Source organism: Cherax quadricarinatus, chromosome 75, assembly GCF_038502225.1.
Source record: "Cherax quadricarinatus isolate ZL_2023a chromosome 75, ASM3850222v1, whole genome shotgun sequence".
NCBI lineage: Eukaryota > Metazoa > Arthropoda > Malacostraca > Decapoda > Parastacidae > Cherax > Cherax quadricarinatus.
The window spans coordinates 20,396,661-20,411,130 of record NC_091366.1 but is presented as its reverse complement, the minus strand read 5'-3'; the positions used below and the strand labels follow the sequence as shown (position 1 = coordinate 20,411,130).

The following is a 14,470-nucleotide window of genomic DNA, read 5'->3' as shown; positions in this document are numbered from 1 at the left end:
TTCAAACTTCATTGTTTCAAATACTCAATTGTACTTCATATTGTAAATTGTTTATGGTAATTTTTACCACTGAATCAGCCATTGGTTAGTTAATTTTAAGTTAAGTTAAAGCCTGCCCATAATGCTGTGCATACAAGAGGCTTTTGGCATGTACACCCAACTACTATAAATCCTTGTACAACTATTTTTAACGTCCAAATAAAGTATTGTATTGGGAAGCCGGAGTGGAACATCGTGAAGCCGGAGTGGAACATCGGGAAGCCGGAGTGGAACATCGGGAAGCCGGAGTGGAACATCGTGAAGCCATAGTGGAACATCGTGAAGCCGGAGTGGATCATCGGGAAGCCGGAGTGGAACATCATAAAGACGGAGTGGAACATCGTGAAGCCGGAGTCGATACTGAATAAGTTGTTAGTGACACTTATAAACCCATCAAAGACGAAGAACTTGTGTTGCTGGTGGATGGCTGTGATGGACTTCTGCGCCAACCTTCGTCGGGTGTGGACGTCTCTCTCTCGCCTGAGTATCAGTGACAATTTTCCCCATTCTCACTGGGATGCTTGTCCTCATATATTTAGCCCCATCGGCTTACTTTAGCCAGCTCCATATTTTCCACTCTGCATGAAATTCTTTAACGGTCTTTGTTGGGGAGTCGGTTACTGAACTCTGGTGGGAGTGTGGGCGTCCCTCTCTGCTGGGGCTTGGCAAGAGCGTCCCTCTCTGCTGGGACTTGGCAAGGGCGTCCCTCTCTGCTGGGGCTTGGCAAGAGCGTCCCTCTTTGCTGGGGCTTGGCAAGGGCGTCCCTCTCTGCTGAGGCTTGACAAGGGCGTCCCTCTCTGCTGGGGCTAGGCAAGGGCGTCCCTCTCTGCTGGGGCTTGACAAGGGCGTCTCTCTCTGCTGGGGCTTGGCAAGGGCGTCCCTCTCTGCTGGGGCTTGACAAGGGCGTCTCTCTCTGCTGGGGCTTGGCAAGGGCGTCTCTCTGCTGGGGCTTGGCAAGGGCGTCCCCCTCTGCTGGGGCTTGGCAAGGGCATCCCTCTCTGCTGGGGCTTGGCAAGGGCGTCCCTCTCTGCTGGGGCTTGACAAGGGCGTCTCTCTCTGCTGGGGCTTGGCAAGGGCGTCTCTCTGCTGGGGCTTGGCAAGGGCGTCCCCCTCTGCTGGGGCTTGGCAAGGGCGTCCCTCTCTGCTGGGACTTGGCAAGGGCATCCCTCTCTGCTAGGGCTTGGCAAGGGCATCCCCCTCTGCTGGGGCTTGGCAAGGGCGTCCACCGGATGTAATTGGAATCTTCAAGTTTCTATCTCTATTTACAAAGGAACTTTTGTTTCTTTTCTGTCATCGTCCAGCATTGGACAACAATTTTGTGGTACCATGGAGAAGCTGGATACAGCGTGTGCTGTCAGTGGCCCTTATAAACCCAACAAAGAAGAAGAAGAAGAAGTTGTTGGTGGATGAGTGAGATAAAGTGAACAATAAACAGTGTTTGTGGTGTCTAACACAGGTGAGTAACAACTGTGGTGTCTAACACAGGTGAGTAACAACTGTGGTGTCTAACACAGGTGAGTAACAACTGTGGTGTCTAACACAGGTGAGTAACAACTGTGGTGTCTAACACAGGTGAGTAACAACTGTGGTGTCTAACAGGGGTGAGTAACAACTGTGGTGTCTAACACAGGTGAGTAACAACTGTGGTGTCTAACACAGGTGAGTAACAACTGTGGTGTCTAACACAGGTGAGTAACAACTGTGGTGTCTAACACAGGTGAGTAACAACTGTGGTGTCTAACACAGGTGAGTAACAACTGTGGTGTCTAACACAGGTGAGTAACAACTGTGGTGTCTAACAGGTGAGTAACAACTCCTACCCCACTGCCACTGAAGTGATACTCCACAACATTCACCCATCACCCATCGCCTACTATTCACCCGAAGCCACAGCCAATGGACAAGGGTCAGAGCAATAAATGAAGATCCAGTAACCAGCTAAGGACTCCTAACATCAAAGGTGAGAGCAGTAATAACACGAGGAAAACTTGTGGTACTGCCAGCCAGGACACAACCCTCATCACCCACCGGCATCACCACAACACACGACAGACAACAACAAACATGGCCGCCGCCACAGTCCAAGATAACTCCTTCCCAGTATTTGATGTCAAGAAGATCACCGACCCAGAAATAGCTAAACTCCTTATGATTCAGAACCAAACGATCACCAAACTAACTCAAGAAATGCAAGAACTAAAAGCTAGCAATGCAGATTACCTCAACAAGATCACTGCTCTAGAACATAAACTAGACACTCTAGAACAACAAAAAAGCAACACCCGCACCCAGTCCCTAGACACCATCAACACTCTAAAAGACCAAGTCACCCTACTTACTACCAACATTACAGAGGAAAGATCAAGAGTGGACCAACAACTTGCCAATGTCATAACCAACTTCCAAGACCATAATGACCAACAACAGCTATCTGACGCTGTTGTAGTTAACAGCAAACATCTCCCACCCACAGTCACCCAAGAGACCTGCATGGAGACCACCCTACAGCTTACCAAGAACCACCTTCGCCTTAACATATGTAGTGATGACCTAAAGGATTGCAAACTGATGGGCTACCAAGCAGGTAAAAAAACAGTGCTGTTAAAATTCTAAACTAGCCTACAAAGAAACAACCTACTAAAAACATCTATTTCTATGAAAACTGATGTTTACAATGACTGCCTTACCAAAAAAGACAAAACCTTCTTTATCGGCTAAGAAAATTACGCTATGCCCAAAAAATCCACCAGTGCTTTGTGAGGGATGGAAAAATCGCAGTTAGGAAACAGCCCACTGGGAAGAGATACTTCATCTCTACAGAACATGACCTTAAAACATTCCTAAGTGAGGCTGGACTAACAGAATCAGAGTAAAGTGCAGATAATACCCACAGTCCACCGTTAGTGTTATATTGTCATAAACTTGTGCCCCCCTAAAATTCTAATACCCCAACTACTTTTGATTGTCATTGTTGTATTCAACGACCATTCTACCTCAGTCTTAATTGTGTTTAATATCTACAGAATCTATCTCCTTTTTTACAACTTACCGCATCACTGTTCCATCTTATTTTATTATAAACTAGCCATAACTAGTCCTCAATAATTCTACCTCACTTTAAGAAATACTCAATTGCCCAATTTTATTCTAAAATCCCTATTATTGCCCAATTTTGCTTTAAACTATATTGATCAAACTTATTGTAAACTTCTTTTATTGACCATTTTTATTCTATACTTTTTTAAACTAGTATTTTCAACTACAACTTTTATATTATCCTGTCTACCATCCTACTAGCATATTATAACCAAGTCATTGCCATTTTCATTTTTATATATTTTTTTTTATTCTTTTGCAACCTTAACTTGTGTATTTTATCCTGTCAATTTAAATCTAGTTATACTCTAATTCTTGTAAACAACTTATATAAGACCTTAGTGCAATTACAATTGAGAGTCTTGTGCCATTTTTATATTATTAGATTAAATCTAGTTGTACTATAGCTCATTCTAGCTCAAAACATAGACTCCACAAAAGTCATTATATTAGACCTTAGTGCAATTACAAGTGAGAGTCTTGTTCTATTTTTAATTTGTATTTTTATATTACTAGTTTATACCTAGTTGTACTTTAGTTCATTCCAGCACAACACATAGACAACATCAACTTCATTGTGTAGTAGTGACTGTACTCTATATGACCAAAATACTCTAGCTATATACTTATCCAAACTTCCCACCACTACAGATATCAGTACTAGAACTCAACACACAACTCAGGATATAAATAACCATAATTTAAACCTAGAAGATGATTGATCACGTTGACCCTGATCTAAACCTCCATAATCTGACACCCAATCAAAACCTATTGGAAAGTAACTGCCTTTATTACACAGCATCACAAGCCAGCACTATAAATAACAAAAAGGCACAATACTGTGACTGGAACGATACACAAATAACCAGCACATAAAAGAGAGAAGCAGTGTGACTTTGTCAATGGTCCAAGTCGGACCGAAACGTCGTCGTAAGCTTCTCTCTTTTATGTGCGGGTTATTTGTGTAAGCCAGGACTATCCTAAACAATGCTAAAAGTCTATCAGTACTTAACTACAACATCAGGTCCTTAAGCAAACACTATGATGACCTCCTGGCACTCCTTGAATCACTAAAGACACCCTTCTCCTGCATTATTCTTACTGAGACCTGGCTTAAGCAGGACACAACAGATATCTACCCTCTACCAGGATACACAGCAATTCACAACTACAGACAAAACCAAGTTGGGGGTGGTATTGCAATCTATTACTCTAACCAATTATCTTGCATTAGCACCACTTGCTTTAGTGATGAATATGGGGAATACATTTTTGCTAATTTTACTGTAAAAAACCTTAAGACACCTATAACAATCGGTGCCATTTACCGGATACCTCTCACAAACATCCCAAATTTCAGTGAGAAATTAAAGTCACTAGTAACAAACAGACAAATGAATAAGCACCTCCTCTTAGCTGGAGACTTCAGCATCAACCTTGGCATACTAGATGATCAGCCTGTAACTGATTTCATCAACAATATGAACAACACACTTCTCATACCAACAATAACTAAACCAACCAGGCTCACTGAGACAGGTGCAACCATAATAGACCACATATGGACCAATATACTAGCCCCCCTTAAATCAGGGATAATCACAGATAGCACTACAGACCACTACCCTACCTTCCTCCTGACAAACATTAGTAAACCACCACTTGAATACAACAAAGTCTCATTTAGACTCCATGACGAGGCCTCAATAAGGAAGTTCACAGCTGACCTAGAGACTGTTGACTGGCCTACAGAATTCTCCAAGGCCAATGGTATTGATGACTGGACAGACATTTTTCTTAACAAATTACTTAGACTATACAACAAACATTGTCCTATAAAAACGAAACAGATCACAAACAAACAGCTTGGTTGCCCATGGCTAATCAGCACCATTCTGAAATCCATTGACAAGAAACACCAATATGAAAAGCAATATAGACAGGGCTTAATACGCAAAGATATTCTTAAACACTATTCATCAGTTCTCACCAAAGTGATAAAGAAAGCCAAACAACTATACTACTCCAGTAGATTCACAGACACTAGAGGAGATATAAAAAAGACCTGGAAAACACTCTCTCAGGTTCTAGGGACCCACAAACTGAAAAAAAAACAAGAATATTGTCCTAACTAAACCTAATTAAACACCACTACATCCCACTGACACAGCTAACAAGATAAACGACTTCTTCTCAACTATAGGAACTAATCTCGCCAATAAAATCCCACATACCAATGCCCATGCTGGGGACTACCTAGATGGGAATTTCCCAAATTCCTTCTTTCTTGCACCAACTGAGCCCTCGGAAGTCACCGAGATTATAAAGTCACTTAAAAATAATTCGGGGAATCTGTCTCATGTCCCACCATTACTGTACAAGCGAGCGGCCCATATCCTTTCGCATGCTATTTCATTACTTCTTAACAAGTCACTAGAAACTAGCACCTTCCCAAAACTACTCAAGATGGCAAGTGTTACACCAATACATAAAGGTGGTGACCCTATAGACTTAAATAACTATCGGCCAATATCAAACTTACCATTGCTATCCAAAATCTTCGAGGAACTCTTGCACAGGAGACTATATTCATTTATAACAGCACAAAACATACTCAACCCCTGCCAATTTGGATTCAGGAAAAATAAAAGCACTAATGATGCAATCATAAAAATGGTAGATCTGCTTTACACAGCATTGGAAAATAAGGAATATCCACTAGGAATTTTTATTGACCTAAGAAAAGCTTTTGACACAGTAGACCATGACATCCTACTCCACAAACTTGGCCATTATGGTATAAGAGGCCATGCGCTTGCTTATTTCAAATCTTACCTTACTAATAGGTATCAGTATGTTACCATTAGAGACACAGCATCAACAACACGGCCACTTGATACTGGAGTTCCGCAGGGAAGTGTCCTTGGTCCCCTGCTCTTCCTCATATACGTCAATGAACTTCCAAACATATCCCAACACCTGAAACCCATTCTCTTTGCTGACGACACGACTTATGTCATCTCTCACCCTAATCTTGCCACCCTCAACACCATTGTTAACGAGGAGCTGATCAAAATATCGACTTGGATGACAGCCAATAAACTTACGCTTAACACTGACAAAACCTACTATATTATGTTTGGTAGCAGAGCAGTAGATGCACAAATTAACATTAAGATCGACAACACTCTAATTACCAGACATAATGAGGGCAAATTCCTAGGCCTATACCTTGACAACAACCTGAATTTCAGCACCCATATCCAACACATAACCAAAAAAGTATCCAAAACGGTTGGGATCCTCTCCAAGATACGATACTACGTGCTGAAAAATGCCCTTCTCACACTATGCCACTCGCTTATTTATCCATACCTCACCTATGCTATTTGTGCTTGGGGATCAACTGCAGCAACACACCTAAAGCCAATAATAACCCAACAAAAAGCTGCAGTAAGAATAATCACTAAATCCCATTCCTGGCAACACACCCCCCCACTTTTCATAGATCTAAACTTACTCCCTGTTCAGTACATCCACACTTACTACTGTGCAATCTACATCTACAGGACCTTAAACTCCAATATCAACCTTGACCTAAAATGCTTTCTTGATAGTTGTGACAGAACCCACAGGCATAACACCAGACACAAACATCTCTGCAACGTTCCCCGTGTCCGACTAAGCCTTTACAAAAATTCAATGTATGTCAAAGGCCCTAAAATCTGGAACACCCTACCTGAGAACTCTAGAACTGCACACACATTCAACACCTTTAAAACTACCATTAGAAAACATCTTATCTCCCTGATACACCCCATCACCTAACTAAACGAGTACCACCTAGTGGTTAACACTTACACTCGCTCGCCCATTTGACCATAAACAGAAATATTAATCTCAATCTTAAAATAATGAATCCTATGATACTCCAATACTGAAACTATGTACTGTGCCAAAACAAAAGCATTCACATTGCTAAACTCTCAAACTTTTACTTAGTCACTTAGCCATAATACCAACTTACCCCATAATTTGTAATATTTTAAAATAAAGAATTAAACTAAGTCTGCCCGAAATGCCTAGCCATGCTAGGTGTTCTAGTGGTACACTCTGTAATCATTATTTAACTACATGTAAAGCACACAATAACCAAATTCTGTAAATTCAACATTGTAATCCTTATAGAGAATAAACTTTGAATTTGAATTTATTACAATACAACATTCATGTGCTAGATGATACATAGAGAGAGTTTGACCCTTGAAATATAGTGTATTAAGGTGCCAGACATGATTATATCTGTGTCTTGTTGACTGTGTCAGGTGTTAGGTGCTCAGGTGTTGACTGTGTTAGGTGCTCAGGTGTTGACTGTGTCAGGTGCTCAGGTGTTGACTGTCAGGTGGTCAGGTGTTGACTTGTGTCAGGTGTTAGGTGCCCAGGTGTTGACTGTGTCTGGTGCTCAGGTGTTGACTGTGTCAGGTCTTAGGTGCTCAGGTGTTGACTGTGTCAGGTGTTAAGTGCTCAGGTGTTGACTGTGTCAGGTGTTAGGTGCTCAGGTGTTGACTGTGTCGGGTGTTAGGTGCTCAGGTGTTGACTGTGTCAGGTGCTCAGGCAGCAGCAGGTGTTAGGTGGTGAGGCAGCAGCAGATGTTGGGTGGTGAGGCGGCAGCAGCAGCAGCAGCAGCAGGTGTTAGGTGGTGATGCAGCAGCAGCAGCAGCAGGTGTTAGGTGATGAGGCAGCAGCAGCAGGCGTTAGGTGGTGAGGCAGCAGCAACAGCCGGTGTTAGGTGGTGAGGCAGCAGCAACAGCCGGTGTTAGGTGGTGAGGCAGCAGCAACAGCAGGTGTTAGGTGGTGAGGCAGCAGCAGCAGGTTTTAGGTGGTGAGTCAGCAGCAGCAGGTGTTAGGTGGTGAGGCAGCAGCAGCAGATGTTGGGTGGTGAGGCAGCAGCAGCAGGTGTTAGGTGGTGAGGCAGCAGCAGCAGGTGTTAGGTAGTGAGGCAGCAGCAGCAGGTGTTAGGTGGTGAGGCAGCAGCAGCAGGTGTTAGGTGGTGAGGCAGCAGCAGCAGGTGTTAGGTGGTGAGGCAGCAGCAGCAGGTGTTAGGTGGTGAAGCAGCAGCAGCAGGTGTTAGGTGGTGAGGCAGCAGCAGCAGGTGTTAGGTGGTGAGGCAGCAGCAGCAGGTGTTAGGTGGTGAGGCAGCAGCAGCAGGTGTTAGGTGGTGAGGCAGCAGCAGCAGGTGTTAGGTGGTGAGGCAGCAGCAGCAGGTGTTAGGTGGTGAGGCAGCAGCAGCAGGTGTTAGGTGGTGAGGCAGCAGCAGGTTTAAGTTAGTAAGTTTTAAGGTTTATGTTACATAATAAACAATATTGTTGGCAGAACATTCATATACAAGGTTCATTATTTAACCAAGAATAACCTAATAAGTTAATAAGTTTATTTAGTTACAAGTACACATAAATACACTTAAACAAATTATCATACATAGTAACATGTACATTAACCATCAGAGTAACACAAAAATTATCATACATAGTAACATGTACATTAACCACCAGAGTAACACAAAAATTATCATACATAGTAACATGTACATTAACCACCAGAGTAACACAAAAATTATCATACATAGTAACATGTACATTAACCACCAGAGTAACACAAAAATTATCATACATAGTAACATGTACATTAACCACCAGAGTAACACAAAAATTATCATACATAGTAACATGTACATTAACCACCAGAGTAACACAAAAAAACTCAGTGACTTAATTGTGCTCCTTGTAATATCATATTATTTAAACCTTAAAACAACTAAGTAACTCAACTGGGTGAAAATCAGTTAAGATAAGATTTTGTTTGGATTTTTAACCCCAGAGGGTTAGCCACCCAGAATAACCCAAGAAAGTCTGTGCATTATCGAGGGATTCTGTCTTATTTCCATTGTAATCCTAATTTTGTCCCCTTGGATGTAACCCACACCAGTTGACTAACACCCAGGTACCTACTTGCTAGGTGAGCAAGACAAAGGGTGTAAGGAAATGCATCAAAAGTTTCCACTTCCACAGTGAATCAAAGCCAGACCCTCAGTGTGTGAAGTGAGAACTTTGCCAGCTAGGCCACAGGAAGATATATTATTAAAAAGGGTGACACATGGCCTGGCAAGGGTAGAAACTTTAGGGGCGTTTCCTTACACCTGGTGTCCCATTCACCTACCAAGCAGGTAGGTGCCTGGGTATTAGTGGATTTGTCTGGGTGGCATCCTGGGGCACAAGATTGACGACCACAATGAAAATTAGACAGACAGTACCTCGTTAACTCACTGACTTTCTTGGGTTATCCTCGGTGGCTAACCCTCCAGATTTAAAAATCCAAAGAAAATCTTATCTTATGGTAGACTGAGTTATTTACATTAACATTAAAAGGAGGACCAACTTACAGTAATATGTACTTATTTATATTATAGTAACTATTAATTTACATAGTCACATAGATATATTCTTTACTGTAACATACAGTTATTTACTGTAACAGTGAAATTCACTTCAGTTGAATGTATTAAGTTACCATATTAATAATATGGTACCATATTGCTACCATAATAATAATATGGTACCATATTGCTACCATAATAATAATATGGTACCATATTGCTACCATAATAATAATATGGTACCATATTGCTACTGTTACAAAAAATGCGATTCTAAAAGCTTAGAGATCTCCAGTGAATACTAGAAAGGACTGCCCTTCTAGCATCCAGCCTGTTACTGGGTTTTCGTAACAAGTAGTCAGTATCCTTGTCCAGTTATCCATTAAAATTCAGTATGGTTCAATAGCGCTTTAGGATTACAACTGGTAGGCTACTAACTAGAGAAATTAAAATTTAATAAATTTATTAAGTCTATAAGTTGTCTAGAGGTATATTATCAAATTAAATTAATTACAGCAATCAAAATAAAATCAATCTCTCGAGTTCAATATTATTGTGCTGAAAGCACATATCACATTTATAATTCTTAAGTACCGTCAGGTACATTAATATTTAATAAGATATTACAAATATGTACAAGTAAGTGTGTGTATGCGTGTAAGTGCTCTTAAGTAGTTAGCTATGTCTCAAGACTCGAATAAGACTTAAACAAGTGACTGACAAAGTCCTCAAATAAACTAACTTCTTGACCGACTGGCAACCCGAACAGTCTGCTTGAACAACAAAGAATGCTAAGCCCAATAGCAATGCAATATCAAGCGACTGCGACACAGAATCAGGAACAAGGAGATAATATAACGACACTAAGTAGGGACCATCTGCAGATCCTCCACAAGTTACAAAACTCCCATAATACTGAATCTATGTTCAGCATAGGAAAAACTGTGACTGTGACAATACACAGGAACCAGTACAAAATTAGGTCAGAAGCTATAGCTAAGGACCTGAGATACTCAGAGTGTCTATGTGACACACAACCTCAGTACAACGTCGAAAATCACTAAGTCTTTATAATGTTCTGTGAACAAAGTTCTACAGAACTAACAAGAATAATGAGACAGACAATCTGTCCAACCAGCAAGCGAGTCTACAGCAGACTGACTACTTCACGAGAGGTGAGGACACCCCCCCTCGATCACGTGATAGCTCCGTGGGCAGCACAGCTCAGAAGCCGGCAGTATAACGAGCGACAAGCGATAATTACAGTAGTTTGACAATCAAGACTAATTGAGCACATTTTATATACATCCTAACAACATAAGCTAAATAACAATATAGCAGTCAAATAATAATATAAAGTCATACATTTACGATTTAGCTATTATCGCAAATATAAGCAATATAAAATTAAATGAAAAGGTAATATACATTATATATACATAATAATCATTGTAACCCATTCAGGGGTTGCAACCCCCCCCCCCCAACACGACAGAGGGTCGCACTAGGAGTTGCATTAATGTCTTTCACATTATTTCTGATTACTCATATCAATACAATTATCAATATTAACGAGTCTCTCTTGTGCCAAGCACCTCTACAATTTCACAGCGTCCGTCACTAGGATATGTCCCTAGTACTAGGGCAGTACACAGTATCGTATCTCTTCATACTCGTGGTTATGTACATCAGTGTAGAGACAGGATAGCGCTGACAAGGAGGGCACGTTGAGGCTCGATCATAGTGGAGGAGACTGCATTCCACTCTTAAGTAGTGGTTGTGGAATGCGAGGCAGTATGAACATCTGAGTATGAAACAGCTTAAGGTGTGTAGTGAGGGGGGGGGGTCTGTGACAGGACAGTGTTGCGTCACGCAGTACATCACCCGCACCACACAACTCACTCAACACTCAGCTTGTCTCCTCCTCACACAACATTACTGTGAATATATAAATATAATAATTAGACATGACATGAGTATATATAGTTAATATGGGCTGGAGGGATTAAGTTACTTTACTGAATTTGAGATAGCAAGTAACAAAAGGTATTTGGGCATAAAATTACGTTAATTTAATGTAACTGATAATTATTAAGGACGAGACAGAGCGTCAGCAATTACATTACAATGACCACTTATGTGTTTTATACTAATAGAATAAGGTTGGATTCTGAGGGCCCACCTCATGATCCTAGCATTTTTACTTTTCATAGTGTTTATGTAGGTGAGTGGATTGTGGTCAGAAAAAACGTTAATTTTAAATGGAGAAGTGCCCAAATACATGTCAAAATGTTCCAAGGACACCACAAGAGCTAGAGCCTCTTTCTCAATAGCGGCATAATTTTTCTGGTGTCGTTTAAGCTTAGATGAATAGTAACATATAGGATGGAGAATATCAGTGGATGTTGATTGTTGGAGCAGCACAGCACCCACTGCATAGCCACTCGCATCTATATGTAAAAAGAAGGGAAGATTGAAATTAGGACTCCTCAACACAGGAGCAGAGGATAGCAAGCGCTTCAACCTATTGAACGAGTCTGAACAATCTCTAGTCCAGGTGAACTGAACTTTGCTACTGGTAAGCTCAGTGAGAGGAGCTGCAATCTGAGAAAAGTTTGGACAGAACCTGCGATAATATCCTGCCATACACAGGAATCTCTGTACTCCTTTCCTATCCTGTGGCACTGGAAATTCAGAAATTGCACGAACCTTTTTTATTTATTTATTTATTTATTTAAAAATTTGAGCACACATACAGAGGTACAACAAATACAGGTAAGAGCAGTATGCCAAAGCCACTTATACTATGCATAGCATTACGGGCTGGCTTAAAATTAACTTAAGATTAACTAAGCAATGATGAAATCAGTGATAAAACATTAATGTAAACAGGTTACTATAAAGCACAAGTGAGTATTACAAAGACAGGTCATATGGTTGTATGCATTGTTGTACATTCAGTAGAATGGAGTATTCTGTTAGGTAGTGTATTTAAAAAATAATAAAGTTAGATTGGGTTTTAGGTTTAACATTTATGTGATATAATTGTGAGAAACATTTAAGATATACAATTTATAAGGTTCAGTTATTCAGTATTTATTTGGTTTTGGGTGAGTAAGTGATCTTTGTGAAGAGACTTGAATTTATAAACAGGTAGTGTTTCTTTTATATTTACAGGTAATGAATTCCAGATTTTAGGGCCTTTTATGTGCATTGAGTTTTTACATAGTGTGAGATGGACACGAGGAACATCAAAGAGTGATCTGTGCCTTGTGTTATGGTCATGTGTTCTGTTGAGGTTGGCAAGGAGATGTTTGAGGGGAGGGTTAATATCAGAGTTAAGTGTTCTATGTATGTAATAGGTGCAGTAGTAAGTATGGATGTTTTGTATGGTGAGGAGGTTTAGTGTATTGAATATTGGTGGAGTGTGCTGCCTATAGTGAGAATTTGTTATCATTCTAACTGCAGCCTTTTGTTGGGTAATTAGTGGTCTGAGATGGTTACTTGTTGTTGAGCCCCATGCACAAATTCCATAGGTGAGATAGGGGTAAATAAGAGAGTGATATAGGGCCAGGAGGGCTGACTGTGGAGCATAGTACCGTATCTTCGATAGTATGCCTACAGTCTTGGAAATTTTCTTAGAAATTTGTTGTATATGTGTATGAAATTTGAGTCTATTATCAAGGTGGATTCCTAAGAATTTTCCCTCTGTTAGCTTTGTGATAGGTGATCCGTTTATCATTATGTTAAGAGGGACATCTGTAGCTCTGTTACCAAACTGAATGATGTAGGTTTTGTCACTGTTTAGTGTAAGTTTGTTAGTTCTCATCCAGGTAGATATTTTCTGTAATTCGGTATTTACAATATTGGCTAGCGTGACTGGGCTCGGGTGGGAGAAGACGTATGTAGTGTCATCTGCAAATAGTGTGGGGTTGAGTAATTGCGAAGCATTTGGTAGGTCATTTATGTATAGGAGAAAGAGAAGAGGGCCAACGACACTTCCCTGTGGGACACCAACTGTAATTGGTTGTGCAGAGGAGTTTTCCCCATTTGCATACACATATTGGCTTCTGTTGCTGAGGTATGACTTGAGGTAGTTGAGGGAGTGCCCTCTTATACCATAGTGTGACAATTTTACGTGGAGCAAGTCATGGTCAACTGTATCAAAAGCTTTACGTAAGTCAATGAAGATCCCCAGTGGGACTTCTTTTTTCTCTATTGCAGTGTATATATGTTCTAGCATGTGTATAATAGCATCATTAGTATTTTTATTAGGCCTGAATCCAAATTGGCAGGGGTTGAGTATGTTTTGGGAGATAAGGTAGGAGTAGATTCGTTTATGAATTAATTTTTCGAAGATTTTTGAGAGAGGGTGTAAGTTGGATATTGGCCTATAGTTATTCAACTCTGTTTGGTCTCCTCCTTTGTGGATCGGGGTGACCCTTGCTATTTTGAGTACTGTAGGGAAGGTGGAGGATTCAATGGATTTGTTAAAGAGTGTTGCAATGATTGGTGATAGCACTTGTGACACTTTTTTGTATATAAAGGGTGGTAAGGTATTTAAATCTCCTGCCTTGTTTTTTAGTGTGTTGATAATAAGGGAGACTTCGTATGGGTTAGTCGGAGCTAGGAACAGTGTGTTCGGGTAGTTGCCGGTGAGGTAGTCATTTGGTGGGGTATCTGAGCTTGGGATTTTATTGGCAAGGTTTTGTCCTATAGTGGAGAAGAAATCATTGAGTCTGTTTGCTGTTTCTGTTGGTGGGAGTTGGGGTTCATCTGATTTTGCTAATTTTATTTCGCTATTTCGTGATATCTTTTTTGTTCCTAGAATTTCTGATAGGGTTTTCCAGGTCTTTTTTATATCACCTCGTAAGTTGGATAATCTGTTCTCATAATACA

The 14,470-nt window shown here is 40.8% G+C and overlaps 1 protein-coding gene across 2 annotated transcripts in view; it reads left to right on the top strand.

Moving 5' to 3' along the window:
* Window positions 1-1,124: 1,124 nt before the first annotated feature.
* Window positions 1,125-14,470, top strand: part of LOC128691944 (uncharacterized) — a 176,180-nt gene continuing 162,834 nt past the window's right edge. Inside the window, exon 1 of one of the 2 annotated variants that reach the window (XM_053780933.2) lies at window positions 1,125-1,495. The gene's annotated coding sequence lies outside the window, so the exon portion shown is untranslated. The remainder of the gene's footprint in view (window positions 1,496-14,470) is intronic. The other variant, XM_053780932.2, reaches the window with a different exon arrangement.